This window comes from Sturnus vulgaris, chromosome 12, assembly GCF_052056855.1.
Source record: "Sturnus vulgaris isolate bStuVul1 chromosome 12, bStuVul1.hap1, whole genome shotgun sequence".
NCBI classification, from domain to species: Eukaryota; Metazoa; Chordata; class Aves; order Passeriformes; family Sturnidae; genus Sturnus; species Sturnus vulgaris.
Window position 1 is genome coordinate 3,740,017 of NC_142254.1, and position 22,481 is coordinate 3,762,497.

Here is a 22,481-nt window from a genome sequence, read left to right on the forward strand (position 1 = left end):
ATCAGCAACACAAATCTTTCAATCCACTATCTTGAGTTGCTATATTGTAAGGTGTGGGTTAAATCATCATGAAAGGAATCACTCTCTAAAAGACTGGAGAGGGGAAATCAAACCAAAAGTACATGGTAAATCTGTAAGGAATGACCCAGAGGAGAGCAGCCAGCTGAATCAGTACTGTTTGTATCTCTTTTCCACTCCTCAATTCAGCAAGGTATTTTCTATGATCTTACTGAGTTAGCTATTGACACTGCATATATAAACCATCTCCTTTGCTAGACTGCCCATCCATCTTATACCCTCAGCATAGTTATACAATCCCCATCTAAATCCCTCCCTCCTGGCCCTGTATTGTCCAAGGAACACGTTAGCCTGCTCCTATTTGGATGCTGACTTTGCAGGAGCACTGCCAAGGCACCTTGTCACACCAGCAGCATGCAGCTCAGCTCGACAGCAGCACTTTTCCTCCTGGAAGGGAAGCTGGAACAGCTGGAAGTGAGAGGAAAGGGTCTAGCAGGGAGGCAGCTCCTTGCTGGGAAGGACCTATTTGTGGCTGTCTTGTGCTGGATAGTATTTCACTTGTTTGATATTAGCAAATTCATCAACTGGAGTCTTGGTCACTTTCCTCTGTGTAAAATATCAATATACAAAATATTCTGAGTTGGAAGGGACCCACAAAAATCATCAAGTCCAACTCTTAAGTGAATGGCACTCTGTCTTGGTTTGGTTCTGCTGTGCCTGTAGAACAGGCTGCCTTTAACAAGGGTAAACATAAACTAGAGTTGTCTGGCTTTGAACACTCCAAACTGGAACCAAAACAGAGCACGTTTTCAAAATTAGAGCAACCTTACTTAGGCAGATAAGTAAGGGAAGAGGGCAGAGAACTGGAAGGTCCTAGGAAGATTGTAATGCAGGAATTCTTCCATTCCTAGACAAAACCTGTCTAAATAGGTTTGTGGTCAATACTTGAAGCAGGCAATTGACTCTCCCATCAGCTCCTTCAGTGGAGTGATGGTGGCTGGCACAGGGAGCTCCTTTGTGGTTCTGCTGGCAGTCTGACATGTGAAGGTGTGCTAACATATTAACTGGGCACCACAGGATGGAAACCACTGCTTCTTTTGATTCTACTTATGAAAGGTTTTTTTTCTCCTCGGCATGTAAACATGTGGGCAAACAGAGACAATGGTTTAAAAAACAGCAAGCATGATTAAAATGCTTAAAGGAGAAAAAAATAATTGTTCAGCTGAGCAGAAGTGAGAGGGAGGCAACTGTCCAACTTGGAGAAACAAGGGATTTGTTCAGGGACTCACAGAAATATTTGTGTGGAAGCAATGGGAGAAAATGAAGAAATGACAGTTTATAATAAATATCAAGACAATCTTGTATCATTAAGATTTCCAGGCTAGGAAATATTTTCTTTGGGAAAGCTCTGGCCTCCAACTCCAACAGAGATTTTCTAATAGCTAAAGAACAAATACATGTGTGGAGTAATTGAAATAGCATTAGATTCCCATGCAGAGCAGTAAGCATTACACAGGACTAAAAACCTGTGAAAGAAATCTAAATCACTGCTCCGAAGTCATTTCATCTACCTATGGTCTCTAATCTGTAACTGTGTCAGCAGAAAATAATGGGGAAAATTAAATGGCTCCGTACAAAACCAATAATGAAGTAAAAAACCCACAAAATCTATGACATAAAATCCGTATGTCACTCACCTTTTTGTTGCCCAGCTCCTTTTACAACGTAGAAAAAGCTGGTTTGCAGTGCCATAGCATAAGAAAAGCTTACTACAGGCTTCCTTGCAACTTTTTAAGCAGATAAACACAATCACAAAGTCTACTTTATAATTCTATTTTATTGGTACTAGAAGCATCTATAGCTGTAATGGTTGGTGTGTCACAGTAGCCTTGAGATCCATGAACTGTATCCCCCAGCCTGATGCAAAGTGCACTCTACAAGCATATAATAACAGATAGAAGAGTTTAAAATCTTGACATTGCTTGTATGTAAAAATTTGATTTAAAAACTGCTTGCTGGAGCAAAGATTTATTTGTGTGTTTTTCTTTACACCGTGAGGAATGTGACTACTCACAATGTGGAAAGCAAAGCACATGCAGGATGAAAATCAGGAACAAATAAGCAAGAGAGGGGAGATGGAGAATATTAACAGCCCTGAAGGCTTTATTTGCCTTCATGTCCATGAAATGTGAAGCTTTACTTTCTGCTGAACCCTCCCACACTCAGAAAACATGGGTGAAGACCCAGGGCATACTTAGACCACCTTAAAGCTTTGGATACTTTAAAATGGCACCATGGTTTGGCTTCTCGTTTGGCATCTGGTTTCTGAGTCTTGCAAAGCATTAGGATCACGTTTTCAGGCATTCCCCTGCAACTGAAAGAATTAGAAATTTATTCTAAAAAAAAAAGGAAAAGTGAGACAGTCATGTGATTGTGTGCTTCCAGAAGCTGAGACTTGAAGAAAAAGCCCACCCTAGACTCACAATAAAATCATGAGAATTGAAAACACCAGACTTAAGAAGCTCATCCAAACTTTCTGCTGTGCATATGTAAAACCAGGGTGTTGTCAGGACTAGTTAACTAATGCCATAAAGCACTCATAGAACAACATTAGTTATTATTTAGGAGGAAACCAAAGTGTAAAGTGTTCTACATATAAATCTGCCCTTTAGAAGAGCAACATTAAAAACTCAAGATTGAGCTCTGGATTACTGAAGGGTAATAAAGAGGTTTTAAACACAGCCATAACTCATTCTGCATGAAAATGACTCAGCAGTGTCTTGACCAAGTTGGAAACAGGACCTCTGGAAGTGATTAGGAGTGGACTGTCTCCTAACATGCCTTCCTCCACTAATCTGCTGGGCATGGCAGATGAGCAGAGCAGCCCAGTGAAAGGAGCAAACCCCACGGCTCTGCATCTCCACAACCTTTGTCTCAGGAGCTGAGTGAAGAGTGGTGGCACTGGCTCTTCTGGAATGACAGGTAATGTCTTGCAAAGAAGCAGATTGTGCTGGGAAATACATTGTGTGGCCATCCTTGTGTCTGTGTCGCAGTGATTTTGGTGGTTTTGGACTATCTGCAGCTTGGCTATACAGACTGAACACCCCCACTAGCAGTCCCAGCCCATCTGGTGCACTCCTGAAGTGCTTTTGGGCAGAGCAATCCAGTTTGGACTGCTAAGACCACGCTGCCATGGAAGCAGATTTGGGTGAGTGGGGACAACAGCAAGATTTTCTTCAAAAGCTTCTTCTCAGTGGAACCAACCCACTGCCACCCTCAGCTCAGCATGGCTGGTGGAAGGAACATCATCTCTGAGAGAAGAATTGAGCCTTCTGCAAAAAATATTTTGTGCCAAGTGTTTTTCTTCTTTGTCCACTTGTGGGTTCATAAAAATATTGCCAACCCCCCTGTTGGTGTTTGGTTGGTGACAGCAAAAGCAAGCCTGCTGACAAAAGGTTTGCTTTTCCTTTGCACCTTTTGCAGACTCTTCAGAAGACCTTCCTAGCTCAGACACCCCCAGCTAAGAATAACTAATTTCAGTCTTTTGGACCAGATCTGTGAGCAGCAGAGCTCTGTTCAGTTTGATGGCAGTAAAATAATTCACACATGTTGAAACACTCATTTCCTGGCTTTAGCTGCCTTAGAGCTGGACCCATCTGAAATGCTACAGAACTGCTTGGAAGCTGCTGGTCTGCTCCCCTTTCAGATGCAACGTGAAGGGAGTGCTGTTACTTTGTTAGGAGAGAGTTTAAAACAAACAAGCCACCACCAACTGCAGCTCATGTATATGGGTATGATTTTAAATTGCAAACAGGAGGCTACTTGGCTTTGCATAGTAAGCATTGTCTGGCAGTAAATTGTCTCCTCTGATCTCCCTGAGCCTTGGATTGCTGCTGTGAGATTGTGTCACAACTAGTCATTAATTATTTCATCAAAAGCCTATTTTTCTCATTTCCTCATCATTATTTCCACCTAGTTTCTTTTAAATTGAATCCATTTATTGGCAAGGTTTGTTTCTCCCCTAAGTGGGGTCTGGGCTCTGCAGAGCACAACATTGACCTTAGGAAAAATATATTGTTAACATATGTAGTTCACGTGCATACATATGCATACACTGAGCAAGAAATTACTGTACGTGTGTATAAACATTGCTCTGGAACTCTGACCCTCCTCTCATTCACTCTAGGAGCAAATTCCCTTTCTCACTACTTACGAATTCCTCCCTTCTTCCTACCTGATAAATAGGATAAACGATAAAATATTGTGGGAAAAAATATTGGGCAAGGAAAAGGCATTGCTATTCTCACCATGGGAATGAATAAACGAGGAAAAGCAAAAAGGAAAAAGGAAAAAGGTAAAAGGTGAGTGCAGGTCTCAGGAGATTCATGTCCTTGGGAGATACTTATATTTTAAAAGTGCCACAGTGTTCTTGGAAAATGGAGACCCTCCCTGGTAATTCCAGCCCTGATAGTCAGGACAGGTTAGCTCTACTCATTGGGACAATTACAAATACAAGAGAGTTGGGATTAGCGAGCCAGAGAAGTGGGGGAGGAGCAAGGCAGCCAAAACATCCAGTGGAGAGGCTCGGAAAGTTCTCCTGTCACCAGCTGAGATGCAAGTAACGAGAGGAATGGGAAGAACTGCCAACACCTTCATCCCCTCAGAGAACAAAAGCAGCCTCACAAGCACATTGAGGGAACAGCCTTTAGAGCAGAGGCTACCGGGCTGCAGTGAGACAGAGGTGAGGGGAGTGCCCCAGAGAGGCTCTCCGGGCAGTCCCAGCAATACAAAACTCTGGATGCTAAACCAAACCACGTTCTCTTAGACAAAGCTGCTGCTGCCACCCTTCCATAGCCGGAGGCTGCAGGAGAAGCAAATTGCTGTACCTCCATAAGAGTCATCTTGGTGAAGAGCCTGGTAGTTTTTGGGCAATACAGAGTCTTTTCTTGACAATCTGTTCAGCATGCTGTGTGCAAAGCAATGTGGAATGTCAGCAAGATCCCTTTGTGTCTGACTCAGCAATGGCACCATGATAAGCATGGTTTGTCCTGCAGCTTGTGCTAAAGAACGCAAGACTCACCACAAGGACTCCAACTCTTTCACAATATGAGAACACAAGAACAGAAGAGCAGCCACACTGAGCCAGGCCAAAGGTCCATCCAGCTCCTGTCTCCAACAGTGGGCAAAAGCAAAATGCCTGGGGAAAAGTATGAACACAGGGTAAGCACATAAAACATTTCCCCTGAGTGCTCTCCCAGCCACCATCTCCAGATTAGAAAATTTTGGAGCCAAGGATGTTTTGATGTACTTAGAGCCCTGGGCTGCATCCCTCAAGTCCTTGTGCTTTCTCTAATCCTTATGCTTTCTCAAGACTTAGTCTTTCTGATCTCTTATTTATTTGCCCTTCAGATGCTCTTCATTGTCTGCATGCTGGATGTATGCCCCTCTATATTATTCATCTGTGTTTTCACTGAGTTTTAGTCATACATGCTCCTCCTTTATTCCCCATCCTTCAAGCTTCACCACAACTCATGAAGAAGATGCCTAGAGCCCAAAGTCACCCACTGGGGCTGTCCATCACTTGAAAGTTGCTACAAACCCTTAAAATGTTTTGGTTCCATGGTACACATATTGTCCCACATTTCCTCACCTACACAGTTTCTTTCTGGCCCTTCACTTTTGCAGTTCTTTGTCTAGGACTGGTGCCCCTTTTTGAGGTTTACCCCTTTGTGATCCCCCTCAATTCTCAGTGGATTATCAGATTTTCCCCTGAAAAGTTTGGCTTATTTGTAGCAGAACTGTTGATTAGAAGTGGACCAATTTTTTGGTGCTGTCACCTTGTGTAATCAAGGTTGGACCACAGAGTATGCGACACTCCTGCACTAGGTGGATGAAACATACATCAGATTTCTGCAGTGTGAAAAAGACAAAAGCCTTGGGTCTTTCCAGAAATCCCTGTGCAATCTTTATGGCTCCTGAGAAAGACCCATTAAACTGTCTGCAAGCCCTTTTTGACAAAGACCCCATTATGAGGGGACATTGCATGTAGTGGCTCAGCTTTAGTAATCCAGAGCTGACAGTGAGGAGAGTCCCTGATATCTGCACCATGGGGCTCATTCCCAGGAGCAGCAAGTCATTTCCAGTGCTACTACAGGCAGGGGAAGAGATTGTGCAAGAGATCACAGCTGTCCCTTTTGGAAAGGTGGTGTCCATACTTCAGCCTGGCCTTCCTCAGTGATGAATCACCTCTCCAGGAAAGATGCCCCCATGAGTGCAGTGGGGTCAAAGAGCTGCTCTTGCACCCATGGTGGTGAGTCAAGCCTCTGCCCTCTATGCTGCCTTGGATTGTCATCAATGTTGATGGGCAGAGCCCACTGTTCCTCTGTGTGGGATAAAAAACCCCCAGGAGCTTCCTCAGTAGGGCTACAAGCTTTGAAATGACTCTTTCTTTCTTTCTTCTGGGCAAGATGAACTGATCAAAGTGAATCAAAGAAAGGCTGATCACCACTCCTATCTTGTGAAATGGAAGTAGGTCAGGGAAAGTCATATGATTTTTCTTACTCTTTCCTCAGCAGTAACCAGAGTGAAGGATTGAGGCTCAAAGGCCCTTGGCAATTTTTTCCTCATCCACATGCTTCACAGGTATTCATTATATAGAGTTAATTTCTTTCCTGGCCTCTAATCTTGAAGGTTGAATTCCATTGCTTATAGAAATGGTACACTCTGGGGGCAGAGTTCTCCTAATTGTCCCAACTCCCAGAGTTCTCACAATTCCCTGTGCTGCCATCAAGGTGCAGAGACCATGTCTACATATCTGCAGGGAGCATGTCTGAATGGCCAACAGCCAGAAAGTGTGCATCATTTCAGGCAGTGTTCTTGTGAGCTCCTGACAGGAGATATCTTAATTTAGAAAAGCAAATGTGAGCAAATCTTGCTGCACACACAAAGAACAGAGAGGATGTACAAAAACGTGTAGCTTAACTCTTGGATATTCATCACCACGACTTGGCACAGGAGCCATTGCAGGACTTCTGGAGTGTCCAGCCTCTGCCAAGTCAGCTGCTGTTCACCTCTGCAAATGGCATTGGCAGAATCTGTGCATATTTTAACCCTGCAGCACACCGTGACATCTGAAGCCATCCGAGCAGATGACCAGCTGCAAACTGGTCCAAAACTGGAATTAGCTTCTGCCCTAGAAAGAGCACACAAAACACAGAGGAAAGCTATTATCAACATAAACAGAGTCTTATTTTGGCTTTGCCTGTTGTTGCTCATTTGTGTCAGGTGTGAAGTTGTTGTGCTGCAACAACAGCAGGCACATGCATGCATGACACTAACAAAGCAGAAGGAGATGTCGTTCTCCACTGGAATTAAAAATCTTGCCAGGAAGAGGAAAGAAGATTTTTAAATATGGTGTCACTACATTCCCATGACTCTATAGAGAAGGAAAATAGTTAAAGAACACTTACTTAACATCTTTATCGGTGTATAAGCAAAATGAAATTATTTTATAGCTAAGGTTTCCAGTGTAAAAATGCCGTGAAAAAGGACACTTAAACACTATTTAAAGTAAATATATAAATTAGCCTTTGTTTGGAAATGTTTTCTTCAGTTCAGGGAAAATAAGTTATTACAGCATTACTTCCACCCACACTTTTATTTTACCTATTCTTTTAACTGTATTGAAAATATTAAATATTTTTAATACTTGCTATATAGGGACTGAGTTCTTAGGGGCAGGACGTTTTTCTCCAACATCTAACACAACAAGGTTATGTTCTGGCTAATAGCCAGGACATCCATTCCAAATGAATATTAATGCTACACCTCAGCATGCACCCTCTGATAGTCAGGACTAATTCACAACACACATCTCACTGAGAGATATTTCTGCACAGCACTCCAAAGACCTAACAAGATTTGAGCAGATGACAGAACAGCCTGGTGAGCTGGCAGTGATAGCAAAGATGGACATTTTTGTAGGAAACCTAAAGATTTATACAATCTATTCCAAAACACAAATACATTATGGAAACACTATACATCTGCATAATTGCAGGCTACATAATGCTGTCTAATTTGTGCAGCCCACTGTGCTGGAATATGTGCACTGATCCCCTAAGGTCCACTGAACTCCATTTAAAACAGATTAGCACTAATCATAATGTTTTCTCACACTTCCTATGCAAGAATAAACAGCAGAAGGAATGAATTGCTGTGGCCCTCATGCACATGCAGAGACTGTAGAGCTCATTGTGTCCTGCTCACAGCACACCTGAGACTCAGCACAAGGCAGGTTATCTCCTTATGGAGGTAACATCACTATACACAGCCCATGGATTTAATTTCCAACAATCTGTCTGGTTTAATTGTAATTAGCCCTTTAAGAGCTTTATTCTGAAACACAGACACCCCTAGACCAGACTAGCAGTCATTACAGGGCAATGCCAGCAGCCTGTCTCAGAAGCCCCTTTGGGCACAGACACTCTTGCTCATCCTCCTGCTGTGCCATCAAATGTTACTTCGGACACTCCTGAGTTCCAGCTGCCACCACAGGACACACATAGCAGCTGTGGCACATGTTGGTTCCAAGTGTCCAGCACAGCAGGTGTATCAGCTGCAGGAGCTCATGGGTGCCTCATATCCACAGCACAAACCACCCCTGAGGCTGAGCTGAAGGCATCTCTGCAGCTTCTCTCAGTGCTGGCACCACTAAACTGAGCTCTGAGCTATTCATGCTAAAGAGCAACTGGGTCTCTCCTTCCCTCTTGCCTGGGTGTCTCATGGGCTCTAGAGCAGCTGTACATGGGGTAGTGGGGAGTGCAAAGGAAATTTAAATTAGTAGTTAGAGCTTGGCTAGGAAAGGCACACAGAAAGCAGAAAGCTAATGGGACGTCATGGTGCCAGTGCTGTTTCTGAGATAACTCATTTGAAAGCAAAAGGGGAATAATATATTTAAACTGAGGCAGAATTACACAATGAGAAGGGGCTGGAATACTACCCAGTTGACAGAGTCAGCAATAGAAAAGAGCCTTAGTCATGCATCAAGAGAGGAACTGGATACATTTTTGGAAGTGAAGCAAACTGAGACAAAAAGTTACTGGCCAAGGTTAAATGAGTTGGAAAAGAAACTAATTTATACGTCCTGGGCTGATAAGGGCAGGTCTTGCTGCACTTTCAAGGTAGACTTCCCCCATTTCCTAGTGTTTCTATATTGCTTGCATACTCTGTTCATATTGATGAGAGTAAATGTAATTACTTTGGAAATGTGAAGACACGATTGCTTTGAAACGAAAATCCAGACTGCCTTCCCCAAGACCAGTAGAGAAAGGCTGAACTTAAACCAGTTTGGCAAAAATCAGTATTCAGCTTTTCATAACACATAACATAACATAACATAACATGACATCATGTAACATTAACATAACATAACCAGCACTTGAGAATATATTGCTTACATCATAGAAGGGATATTCTTTCTTTCTCTACCACAAAATCAAAGTACATATGGGCTGAAACACAAGCTGCAATTTTACAGCTCCCATTGGTTCAGCTTTTCTGAAAAGTCAGTGCTGTGTATTATGCACAATCTCAGTGGGAAAATAAGGATGAAGCACCCTGGAGAGGAGAACAGCTCTTCCCTGGCTCACATTAAACATATCTATTCAAGCACGTGTATCACATCCACCACCACCATCAGCTACTAAGTGGAAATTGAAATCCTTTAACTGAGGGGAGGGAGGAGGTGTGTGAGGGGGTGTCTTCCCTCTTGACTTGGGAATGAGAATGAAAAGTTACATCAGGTTTTCTCAGAAGCTAATCTGTGGCTTTCAGGCCAACATAGATTGTTGCCAAAGACTATTTGATTTCTGCATCAGCAGGTCACAGAGATCACAGGTAGGGGCAGAGGGAGTGCATTTATCAGCCCAATGAGACAAGGCTGAGCTCTTTGGTCACTGTCTCCTTCTCCCGTGGTTGGTGTCTCCTTGTCCTGAGACTGGGGGTGTGGGGTGGAAGTCACCCTTTGAAAAACATAACCCAGCTGTACTCCAAGGCAGCTGCTGGCCACCCCTGGCAGGCAGCTGAGCTGCTTCCTGGACAATCAGGGGATTCTGTAAAGCCAGGAGATGGAATGACTGTGTAACATGCATGGTGTTTACCACTAAAGGCTAGACAGATGAGACAGTGGTTGTGATAACAATACCATATTGACTGGACTGGCTCTTGGAGTCAAAAAACAGGAGAGAGGTGAGAGGAGGACAGAACGAATCTGATCATGTCAGCCTAGGAGCCTGGCTATGCCACAAACACACTGGGGCTGGACATCAGCTACAGAGCCAGTCAGTTCTGGAGCCATCAGAGGGGATTTTGGCCCCTCAGACTGGCACAGAATAACCTTTCCCAGCCTCTCCCCAGAGCCTCAGGGAGTTTGGCCTGATTTGTTCTGATGTCCTTGATTTTGGATCAAGCCCAGAACGTAGATGGGTTTTAACAGAAGATGGTTGGCACCAAAGCTACCCAAAGAACCCTAAAAACAAGCTGATGAAGGAACATTTATGACACAGTCCCCGTTTTATAAATGAATCAAGAGATAGGAGGAGATTACAGATTAGAGGACATAAACCCTCTACCTTCCTCTACCAGTCCATGATACTGATCATGCACAACTGGCTTTTGCCCAAGGACCTGACACATTGCAGGGCTGAGGCCTAAGGTAAAACATCATGAACTGAATATAGATCTCCTGGTTGTGGCTATGATTCTTGAATGATAAACATAACTTCCCTCACAATGAAACACTGAGTAGATAATAATAGCCTTAGATAAAACTTTTACAATAAACCACTTAATGTAGAAACGTAGACATCTGGGATTGTGACAGGAATATAGAAAGCAAGGACTTGCAGTATCTTGAACCAATAGGTCGTGGTTGAAGAAACCTCAGAAGCAAGACCTGTTACTGACAGCCCAGGCTTAAACTCTGATGTTAACAGTACTGAATTATAACTTCATTAGCAGAATTGCATGATTGTGGCATAAAAATAAGTTCAAAAAGCAGTTAGAAGTGACTAGTGCATACTAGCAGCAAACGAATGAATTTGTCTCATCTTCCTAATCCTGACACATGTGGATGTTTCAGTTGTGCGAGTTGCACATTGGCTGCACACCCAGCTGGGAGGTCTGTAGCATTTGACTGAAGAAAATCTGCATTTCCTGACTTGTTTTTACTTTTCAGACATCTTGGAGTAATGTACGATAAGGTCCATTTCCCTCTCAATCTTTAAACAAAACCAACCAGAAAAAGACAAAAAGCAGCTTATAGCCAGGACTTTTTCCAAAACATCTGTTCTTCAGTTCAGTCAGGCTCTGTGCCCTGTGAAACTAGATTTTAATGAAGAAGGAAAGGAAGGGGAAGCAAAATAACCTGTGGCTTTGCTTCTGAAGAACTGGATGGTTACATTAGGTTTGCTTTATCCTGGCTGCGAGCACAGGTGTTAACTACAGAAAAAGTGTTGCTTTCCTGAACAGCAGTCTTTAGTAATAGGAGAAGGAATGCGTGATGTGATAGGAAGGAGCCTGCTGCAAGTCAAGTGAGTTCATGGACTATAAAATTCCTTTCAGTTGCTACATTTTGAATTTATATGCTATGTAGCATAAGTGTGTTACTGGATATCACTGCTTCTACAAGTACAGGTGAGTCAAACTGAACCAATGTGAATTTGAAAATGTCAAGAATTAGCACATTTAATATATTAACTGCCAAACATTTCAGAAATGACTCTGTTTCGCTAAATCTTAGAACTAGAACTTCTTACATAACCTAAAGACCAGATCTCTTTTTGTTTTTAAAATGTGTTCAGTGTTGTCTGGTTGGCTACCAGCTGCTGCTATCTGCCTGCTGTGGTTGGTAACTGTAAATGTGGGGGCCATTTTGAAACCAAAAGATTAAAGACAAGAAGAGGAAGTCCAACAACTTGAAGATGCTATCATCAATCCACAGCTGGCCAGGAACAGGAAGCAAGTGAGGATGGCATACATAATATACAACCTCTATGGCAGCAGGACAAACAAAAATTAAAGGCTGTAGAAATGGTAGAGATTATTTCTCTATGGGTATTGTCACTGCTTCGGGCTGGTCGTTTGTGAATGAAGCTCTCTCATGGTGCAGATGAGGGACAGTCTGTCCTACAGCACAAATGCTTTTACAGCTGGTTTAGAAAGGGAGCAGGGCAGAGAAAGGGATAAAAAATAATGATCTGCCAGGGAGCTCGAGAATCAGACTTCGTTCTCGTGAGTGTTAGAATTTTGTATTGACCACAGTGCAAGGGCATTCAGGATCTGAATGGTTTCATCACCAGTTTAATTGCAGATGAAATAAGACAAGGAACAAGACACGGCTTCACATGCACAGCTTACAGGGAAACATAATTTTATCATCAACTCAGGAGCCTGTGTGCAGTGGAAAAGTTGCCATTAGGAGAAAGGCCATTCGAGGCCAAAGATGAAAGAGCCAGATGTGGTAAGGCTCAGCAGTCACTGAGAACAGGCTGGAAAGGCAGGCGTGCTGGATGTGCTGAACCACAAGAGCAGAAGTTCCAGCAGAGCTGCTCTGCTCCTCGCAGCACTCAGCCCAAGCTGAGGCCTCTGCTCAGGACCTGCAGGAGCACATTTCCCGGTGTCTGTATCCACTTGGGGTGGCTTTGTGTGTCCAGATGTGTGTGCCTTGGCCGTGCCTTCCCTTGCACCTGGACCATGGCACAGGGGCTGTCAGCAGCATGCCACACCATCCCTGCTGCAGTGAGATGGAGGAAGGGGATCCACAAAGAGTCTACAATATTTTTCAATTCCTTCTGATTCCTGAAGGCCAGTGTAAACGAGAAGAACTCTCATGCCTGGAAGGAGCAAAGCATTAAGGCTAGTGCCAGGCACAGGACAGGGAAATGAAAGCATTAGACACTGACTTGCAGCCAGAGGAGTTCAGCCAGCTCCAAGGATCTGACACACGGCTCATTAAACACTTCACAGTGCAGTCCGAATCAGTTTTTAAGTTTTGTTAATGCCACGAAGTAAATTGTACCTGTAATGCATTTGCATCCATAGCTTGCATCAGGTTGGATTAAGGTATAAAAAGCTTCTTAAGCACAAAAGTGCCCATTGTAAAAGCAGTGTCATTAATGACACTGTGCTCATTTAGAGCAGAGCTCAGGCACAGCCTACCTAGCGTCACTGTAGAGAAATCAAAGTGGGCACATTCAGCCTAAGCACTAATACTCAATATCTGCACCAGTGATGTAATTACAATAATCCCTTAATTACTGGCATCAGGAGAATTTGAGGAAAACCTGCCTGGCAAACAAGCTCACTCTATAAAGGAGTTCACAGACCTGAGAAATGCAGGAAATATTCGAGTGGATGGTTTTATCAGCACAAATAAAAGATAGCCAAAGAGAGAGACACATGAGAATCCACATTTTACACACAGCTTTCTGGTCTTTGCTGTTTGTTTCCCTTGGTCTTTTCCAGCAGAAACACAGGATCCATTTAACAGACTTCACTGAGGTCCCTCCATGCCCCAGATCCTCATCCTTTGCACTTCACCCACTGCAAGAACATGGAAAAGTACAGGCAGCATGCACCAAAACATGCTAGCTGGATCACAGTGCTGTAACCACTACTGGTCTCTGCACAGCAAACAGTGAGCAGCAGTCCCTGAGCTGTCCTGAATGGCTCTAGGTGCTAACAGGAAACATAGAAAGACTAGATAAAAACTGAAAGGAAATGAGCAGCACCAGATGCAATGAATTTTACCAAGGAGTAGCCTGTGCCTGAGCAGCTTGCCCTGAGTGAGGGGCTGTGTGTGGCTCTGCTGCCTCCAAAGCAAAGAATGTGGACTGTTAGTCACCACTTGTTTCCTGTTCTCTCCCACCTCTGCAATGGAGCAACTCGTGCTGGCAGTGCCAGCTACCCTTGCTGGGGCATCCAGCGTGGCACCCCTGCCCTGGGCTGCAAAGCAGAAGGGAGCAAGTGGCACCAGCATGCTCCATGAGACTCCCATCACCCTGCTTGGCCTGGGGAAGTCAAGGGTACCCCAGGGGTCACGTACAGCAAGTGGTGACACTGGCCTGGAAGCACAAGTCACAGCCCAGGCAAATTCCAAGGCTGGGCCAGAGAAGAGGAAGGGTCTCAGATGCATTCCCCAGGACAGAAATCTCCTTGGAAAGATTTAAAAAATGGGGTTATTCAGCAATTAGGCATCTCAGGACACTGGAGTGCCCTGCTTGCATTGAATTTTCCCTCTTTGATTAATAAAACAAATGGCCACAGATTCTAGCTCCAAGAGGACTTGGTTCTGTGTTCTCAGCATCAGAGCTGCAGAGGTGATGATGGGAAACATGCCATGATGAACTGCTACTGCTACTTCCAGTAGACTGGAAGGTCTACTTAGGCTCTGCAAATAGTGCACTCAGAACTGTTTACTAATAGCAAATCACAAATACAGCATAGCACACACTGTACTCAAACTACAAACCACTGTAAACTTACTAATGCAGATTTGTTAAAATAGAATAAAATAGGCCAAGCAAAGTACTGAACAAATTCTGCCATAACAATCTTCCCTTGTCAGGATGATGTTTGTTCTTCATTCTCAGTGTCTGGCTGTAGCATATGCAACTGGTTGATATCAACTCATACAAAAATTCACAGGCAGTTTTGCCATTTTTTTAATTGGCAAAAGCATAGGCAAATCTGCATTGAGGTCCAGGCACGAGTTTAATTGATTAGCTGATAATTACACTACATTATTGCACTATGTGCAACAATACCAGTGGATAAAGCTTTAGGGAAATATGAGTTTTATGAAGCAAATAAGTACATACCCCCACTGTCATAGGGTACCATCTGTACAGATTTCCAGTGAATGGACTAGTTAGAGTATCCAGGGAGTCTGTTTCTCACAGAGGAGGTATTGGGGGAGTCAGAAATGAGCATAAACCTAGTGGAAACTTCTAGCATTAATTCAACCAAAACCCAAATCCAGCATCCTTTATGACTTACATTTTGAGAGCAGTTGCATGCAACACTTTGCTGAAAATTGCCTTGTTCTGTGATTGTAAAAAAGCAAACAAACACTTGAAGAATTGTTCTTATATTCACTCATCCAACACCAAATATCAGGCCAAGTTTACAAGCTTCACTGACTTCAGTGAAGATACCCCCAGAATAAATCTGGCTTGTTGAACTTTGCGCCTCTTTAAATTTGGAGTAAATGTTATTATTTGTGAAGACGATGGACTGAGCCAGACAGGGCAGGCACGTGCTGTGCAAGCTTCCCCACAAAAGTTCTGCTGATTCAACACAATCCTGACCTGGCCAGGATTACTGGTTTTACAGTCTGCCTTTCTTAAAGAGAAACTGTTACCAATGTGACATTAGGGACAATTGTTCTGTGACAATGAGCACGCCTTTCCTAGGAATTATACCAAACAAACTTCACAGGTGACCCAAAACAGCCTTGAATTCTGCTATGGGTCTAAAAGAAAATAAAACCTAATGAAATCATCAGGGTAAAAAGCTTCCCCATCGTTTACACCAGATGCCTGATATTCAGGTTTCACCAAAGACTTCTTCAAACCTAGATAAATCTACCAAAACCAGAGCACACCACAACTGGCTAGCAGTTTCCTAGAATGCTCTAGGAAGCTAGTAAAGGAGATATGATAGAAGTGCAATATTTTTATGAAGGCCCATTAAAGGTGTGCACATCATGAAGGACATGAAAGACACCAACAAAATTATTGGAGCAGTTTCTGCCACTTTTTATATTCTTACTGTAATCTTGTTCTTTGACTTGCCCTCAGGCTTAATAATGAAGTGATTCTATATAATAGGTGGACTAGAGAGTTGTATATATGTACTCTTCTTAATTGCCATTGTGTGCTGTGGTTGATCATGCAATAACAATGAATCCATCATAATTAAATCTGGGAATTATTAAATTGATTCTATTTATACATACTGACATCTTCCATAGGAGCTGCAAAAATCTGTTGTCTTTAATGAAATTGCACTAAAAATCTTGGAGCCCATTTTAAGCCATATAAGGCAGAGTTTTACCTGTGGTAGTTATTCCTAGTGAAAACTGGGTAATTATTTTGTGTATAAATAAAGGCTTAAATTCATATTTGTAATAATTAGGTTTGTTTGGCTGTTAATGTTAAAAATTAAGAACTTAACTTTTTTACTGCCTAACTATAGATCAGTTTTTGTGGAGATGTTTATAATGAAATTCATCAGCAAGGGAGCAATATAAAAACCAAGAAACTGGAACCCATCTCAGGAATAGAAGTTCAGTATTGTCCTAATAATTATGCTGGCAGCCGTATTTGCATGAAACCATTTTTTTTCTGTAGTACTCAATTAGGTTATTCAGCTGCCTTGATGTGTTTAGAAACAAAACCACTGGCATCCAAATAAGGCTAATAACAAAAATGCAATATGATGTTTCCCATTTCCAGCAAAGGGTAAGAGAACAGATGTTCCTTATGCTGCCATGTTTCACCAGCAAGGGCGGAGCTGAGAAAGTTTGCAATTCATAGTGACAGTGCCATTAAACTAATGGAATACAGAATGTGCCTGCTGGAAGCATGCAGCTCTGAACAATCTGCCTGGGCACCCAGGAAAGGATGGGGATAACCAGAACTGACCTTTCGGGTTAAAGAAGAAAAGCAAACCCTCTAGAGCATCTCTTCCCACGCTGCACAGAGCCATCAGCTGTAGGAGGGGACTGCTGGCGGTGTTCCTGTGGGGACACGCAGCCCGTGCTGTGCTGTCACCCTTGTCTCGTGTGACAGTGGGTGCTGGGCACAGGGCTGTCAGGAGAGAGATGGCAGTGCGGGGACAGCCAGCAGTGTCCCGCAGCCACCCCAGGCCGCGGGTGACCTGTTTGTCCCAGGTAGCGCATGTGACACACGGCACAGGCTGCACAGACACAAGGTGGCAGTGCTCCCGGGAAATCGCCGCGCATTCTCCGCCGGGATCTTCCGGAGCCGGGAGCTGCTGGTGCTCGGTACCTCGGCGTGGCCGGGACCCTCTGACCCTGTGTCCCCCGGCAAGGCCGGCGGCTGTCACAGCAAAGCCCCACATCTTCCCTGGGCTGTGATGTTCTCCGGGTCGGTGGCTGCAGGGGGCTGCGCAGACCCTGCCAGCGGGGCAGGGGCTGGGGGGCTGCTGCGGGATGGGGAAGCAGCCTTTGCTTCCCTGGACTGCTTATTCCTCTCCACAGGCCTCCTGGTGGTGAATATTTGCCCCATCTGTGACACGCAAGGACACAAACAAAGCCGCAGAGGAGAGCCCTGGTTTGGACCTTGCACACACGGCTGCTGGCCCCAGAGCAGCACAGCCCGTGCCTGAGGCTCTGCTGGCAGGACAGCCCGGCTCCCTGCGGCACTGGGGCCTCGGCACCACTGTAAATAACACGGGGTGACAACTAGTGGGACAGCTAACTGTGAGCCTCAGGACTGCCTGCGTTCCCTAGGAATCACCTCAGTCCTTTTGGAGCCATCCTTCATCCTCCCTTGGGCAGCACACCCAGTGACAGCTGAGCAGGGGGAGCCTTTCCCACTGGAAATGCCCAAAATAAGTTGAACAAACCATTGAGCAAACACATTCCTCCTGGGAGGTCTCCTCTCCTGAACTCGAGTCATCCTAATATCCCAAGGACATAAACCCACGAGCAAAATACTGTATGACATGTTAGCACATTCTGGGGAGCAGGGACAGGAACCACAGACTGCATCCACTGTCTTCAAAGTCTCTGCCAGTGCCCAGTTAAACAGTTCATGCTTGGCCACGGGGGCAGGCTGGGGGCCGCCATGGGAAGGCTGCTGGAAAACAGCAGCAAGCAAAGGGCAGGTCTCCAGTGATGCAGATGAGATCAGGGCCACCAGCAGAAAGGAGACGCACAAAATCCAGCGGCCACCAAACCAAAGTCAAATGGACCCAATATCGATTTTGCTTTCTGTGCAGATTCCTCGGGAAGGCTGTGAGTGCCCATGCTGCCCGAGCAGGCAGGTTGTGTTCCTGACTGACCACTGACTCACAGGGGTGCTGAGCTCCTCCTCAACTGCAGTAGGACCTCAGCACTTTCCAGCATCAGCCCCTTGGGCAGAGCTGGAGTATTTTCACTGACCTTCCTCCAAATGTGTCTTGCCTTGCCTCACAATGCCAAAGTAAATAAATAAATAGACTAACAAGCAGAAATGCCGGACATTATTCTGGGCTGATTGGTTGTGAAACTTTACTCAAAACCCCAAAACCACAAAAACTGCCAGTTTTCCAAGCCCTGTGTTTTTCATAGCTCTCATAGCATTCTGAATAGTTTGCATTTCCAACATAGAATAAATATACATTTAAGCTAGTTGGATTATTGACACAGAATTGAAAAAAAAAAAGAAAAAAAAAAAGAAAAAAGGGCACTTAACTCCTTGTTCTGTTTCTTTTTCCCATGAAGTAAGAATTAACACGACTGCACCGTGCCTTGGACATTCACATTTACAGATGTAAATGCTGACAACAGGCAGAGTGCCTGCAATGCATTCATGCAAAATTCATTTAATAGGTGTATTTTAAATTAAAAATAAATCAAAACTCATCACTTACTTCTTTATGTCACTTACCCAGAGAAAGTCTATTGCAATGACCCAAAGCACTTGCACTGTTTTCTTCACTGCATTATAGACTGTGTTCTTTCATGTTAGCACAGCACCATAGTCCAGCTGAGCTCACTACAACTGGGCTGTAGTTACTCCTGTTGTTACAAATGGAATAGCAGGTAATTTGGCCAGAACCATGCTTAGGTCAGTGGCAGTGATAAGGAATTTCAGCCACCAACTCCCCGCTCTTGTTCTTCTCCTGAATTGTATTTGGTGGCCATGGACTTGACTTCTAAGGCCAGAGGTCTGCAGTAACACCTGGATGGGGCATAACTGGAACACAAAGCACTCATGCCCATGCCATGGCCCAGCACACCACTCCTCCAAGCTCATCCATTCAACCCCTGCCCAGCCTCACTCACACCCACAATGCCTGACTGCAAAAAATATTTGAGCTGCTGATCCTCTATTGGAAAATAAGACACAGAAGACAATTTCTCCATTATTCCTTCAGAAAAGCTTTTGTATGTCATATGGTCAAAATGCTATAAACTCAACACACTGCCAAACAAAAGGGAACTCAAGGACAGGAGGACAGACATCTGGGAAAGAAAACCAGTCAGTTGGATTTGAGATCTTGCTCTAATGAGTAACCTTATACAGTTATTCAAATACAAATGTTTAGGTAGCTACAATGTCATATATGATTAAATCTCTACAACAACTTATGTTGTTACCTCAAGAACAGAAATTAATTTAAAAGTTATAAAATGTGAGCATGGAAATAATGTTGTCTAGAACCTGTATACACAGCTTCCCCTTTCTTGCAATAGCTGGATGAATTACTGAAGTTGCAAGAAAACGAGAACCCATGCCAAGTAAGGTATTAGAGACTTCAAGAGCCTTCACTGAAGTCTCCAGTCTTCAAGAGCCTACTCTTCATAGACATGAGTGTGATATGAAGAGATATTCATAAAAGAACAGGAACGATATTGTGCATGTAATTTTTATTTCAAATGTAACTTTGAGATTATTTAAATTAAATAGTTTTGCTGAGGGAAAAAAAAAAGATCAGTTAGAGTTTCAGCACTTACCCCTTCCTCAGCATTTGTGCTGTTCTCTGGTTATGAGCAATGAAAATGGATTGCTTTTTTATTCAGCTTCATATTTGTTTCTAACGTGCTTCATTCACTTGCCTAAACAATTCTTAGGAGATGGAGAGTCAACAGCATTTGGGCAGTTGTTTAAAATCAGGAATTTACTTTAGAGCTATCAGGATAAGGAAGTGCTTTCCTGAAAGGGACTCTTGGTCCAAGTTTCATTTCTATTGAAAAAAAAAAAAAAGCTTTCTTTAAAGCAGTAATAACTGAACTGTGAAAATAAATTAAATGCAAACAACTTCAGTTAAACTTCAGTTGCTGCTATTTAAACAGAAAAAAAAATCACTTTCAGCTCCAGTTGTACTCTGGGCCTAGGAGTGTCCAAATGTTCACACAAACACCCATCCTTTCTCTGGGACAAGAAGAGTGGATGCAGAGTCAGACACAACCCTGGTAAACCAGCACTGCTGTGGAGAACAGGAACCAGAGATCCCAGGCAGACTGAGTGGAGCTAACTGCATTCTGTACAGGTGCCTAACCAGGCAGGACAGCAGCCTGAAATAGTCTCCTAAATCAAGTGAAACAGCAACAGACAGAGGAGCCAGGCTGCTTTGCACTGAAGAGCCAAATGCCTTCAGGACTGCCTGAGTTCAATGCAGAGCATGCAACCAAAAGTCTTTTATTTATTTCTTTGTTCTTCTGTGCTGAGGGAGGGATGTCATTTTTCTCTGCATGCTACTGCAACATAGTCACCTATTAAAGTTATGTTTGTGCTCATTCCTGGAATTTGTAATGGACAGTAATTGTGTCTCTAATAGTAAAATTGCTCTCAGCTAGGCTTTAGCTTTGCTGTGATGCATTCTCTACTGTCACCCAAATCCTGAGATAATAATGAGGTTGAGTTTTATCACAGACAATAAAAACTGAGTACAAAATATTGCTGAGAAACAAAGTAGAGCACTTCCCATCTGATGATCAGAATACAGTACCTACAGGTTGTCCTAGTTACAGGGATAGGAGGCAGAGCTTAGCATTATGTGAGGGAAACCAAAACAGTATTCTACACTCCCCTACATCATCTTTAATGGGCTGTCTGTTGAAGGGAGCAGGGGGAAGAGGAAGGGTGGGCCAGTCTTCTCTGGCTTGGTGCTGGGGAGGGATATTGGCTGTCTGGATGGCACTGCCAGCACTGCAGGTCCCCAGCTTGACATTTTTTCCAGCCCCATGGAGACCAAGCCTGGAAAAAACAGCTCCTATGGGGAGGTGGCCATAGGAAATGGAGCACCAGGACAATGCCAGCCCAGCTGAGCCATAGGAAATAGAGCACCAGGACAATGCCAGCACAGCTGAGCCAGGGGAAATGGAGCACCAGGACAATGCCAGCACAGCTGAGCCAGGGGAAATAGAGCACCAGGACAATGCCAGCACAGCTGAGCCAGGGGAAATGGAGCACCAGGACAATGCCAGCACAGCTAAGCCAGGGGAAATGGAGCACCAGGACAATGCCAGCACAGCTAAGCCACGTGCAGCCAAACCTGCTGGGGCCCAGAGTGTGTTGGTGCTGAGAGAGAAGGAAAGAGAAAGAGAAAAAGAAGTGCCACAGCAGCTTGGCAGAAGAGTTTCTGGGCTAAGCTGCCTCTCCAGGTTCTGTTCTGGCCCTGTTTTTGCCTTGTTGCCAGGCTGGGAGGAGGAGGAGGTTGAACTGCAAGAACCTCTGGTGTGCTGCCTTTGTTCTCCTGGGCTCCACATGGCAGCCAGCCTGGGGACAGCCACCATTTGGGTTTTGTTCTTGAGAGGACCAGGCAATATCTTGCCTTTGTTGATTAAACCATTTTCTTTTTGTACAATCATTTATTACTATTGCTGTGTTTCTTGCAAGCCTCTTTAGTAAATTGTGACTCAGCTTCAATCTCCCTTAGTATTTATTTCTCCATTATAGAAAAGAAGACAGCTTGAGTGGCCTTAATTTCCCCATTGAGTTTTTAAACTCCAGGCAAGGTTCAAGAAAACACAAAGCACTTGGTGACTAATTTCAGCATTAATTAAACTCTGTATGAAGATACATCTATATAGTGGTGGAAAACAAAGTTAGGTCCAGCATCTCTCTTGTTTAATTGAGAAATTACAGCAGTTCAACAGCTTTGGAAAACATCACATGCTTTAAAAGAGATCTGCTTTGTACAAATAAGTGCCATAATGCTTAAATAAATTAACTGCTCCAAAACCAGCCCTGAGTAACAGTCTGGTAGCCCCCTGTTCACCAAATATGTAGAAGGCATTCAGAGAAATTGTTCCCAAATATGCTTCAGTCCTTTTTCCTAGAGATGAGATTATTTACTTCTGCAACTTTACAGAAACTTTACTGACACTAATTCCCATTTTAGCTGCAAAGCTTTTGGACCCAGATATGGGGTGGCCACAAAATGGAAGTCAGGCTAAGTCTAGGCTGCAAATAGAGCTCTTGCATCTTATCTGATATGAGCTAATGGTATTTAATTGATCCCCTTTATGAACTGCAATAAGAGTGTGCTGAGCTAGAAATCAGTGGTATTTTTTGAAACCTTCGGACATTTTTGTCAAAAGCTGGGTGCAAACATCCATACATGGTACTACAGCCCAAAAATAGTAGGACATAATTTCTTGCTGCATGGAAGCAGAATGGGCTGCTCAAAAGGTGAAATGTTGCCTATCCTAGTGGTGTACTAACTTT

General features: G+C 43.8%; 1 long non-coding RNA gene across 1 annotated transcript; it reads right to left on the minus strand.

Moving 5' to 3' along the window:
* Positions 1 to 1,865: 1,865 nt before the first annotated feature.
* Positions 1,866 to 17,264, minus strand: LOC148222337 (uncharacterized). The gene is made up of 3 exons (XR_015806160.1): positions 16,725 to 17,264; positions 5,099 to 5,215; positions 1,866 to 2,386 (listed from the first exon to the last, which is right to left on the minus strand). It is a non-coding gene; the product is annotated as an uncharacterized LOC148222337 (long non-coding RNA).
* Positions 17,265 to 22,481: the final 5,217 nt, after the last annotated feature.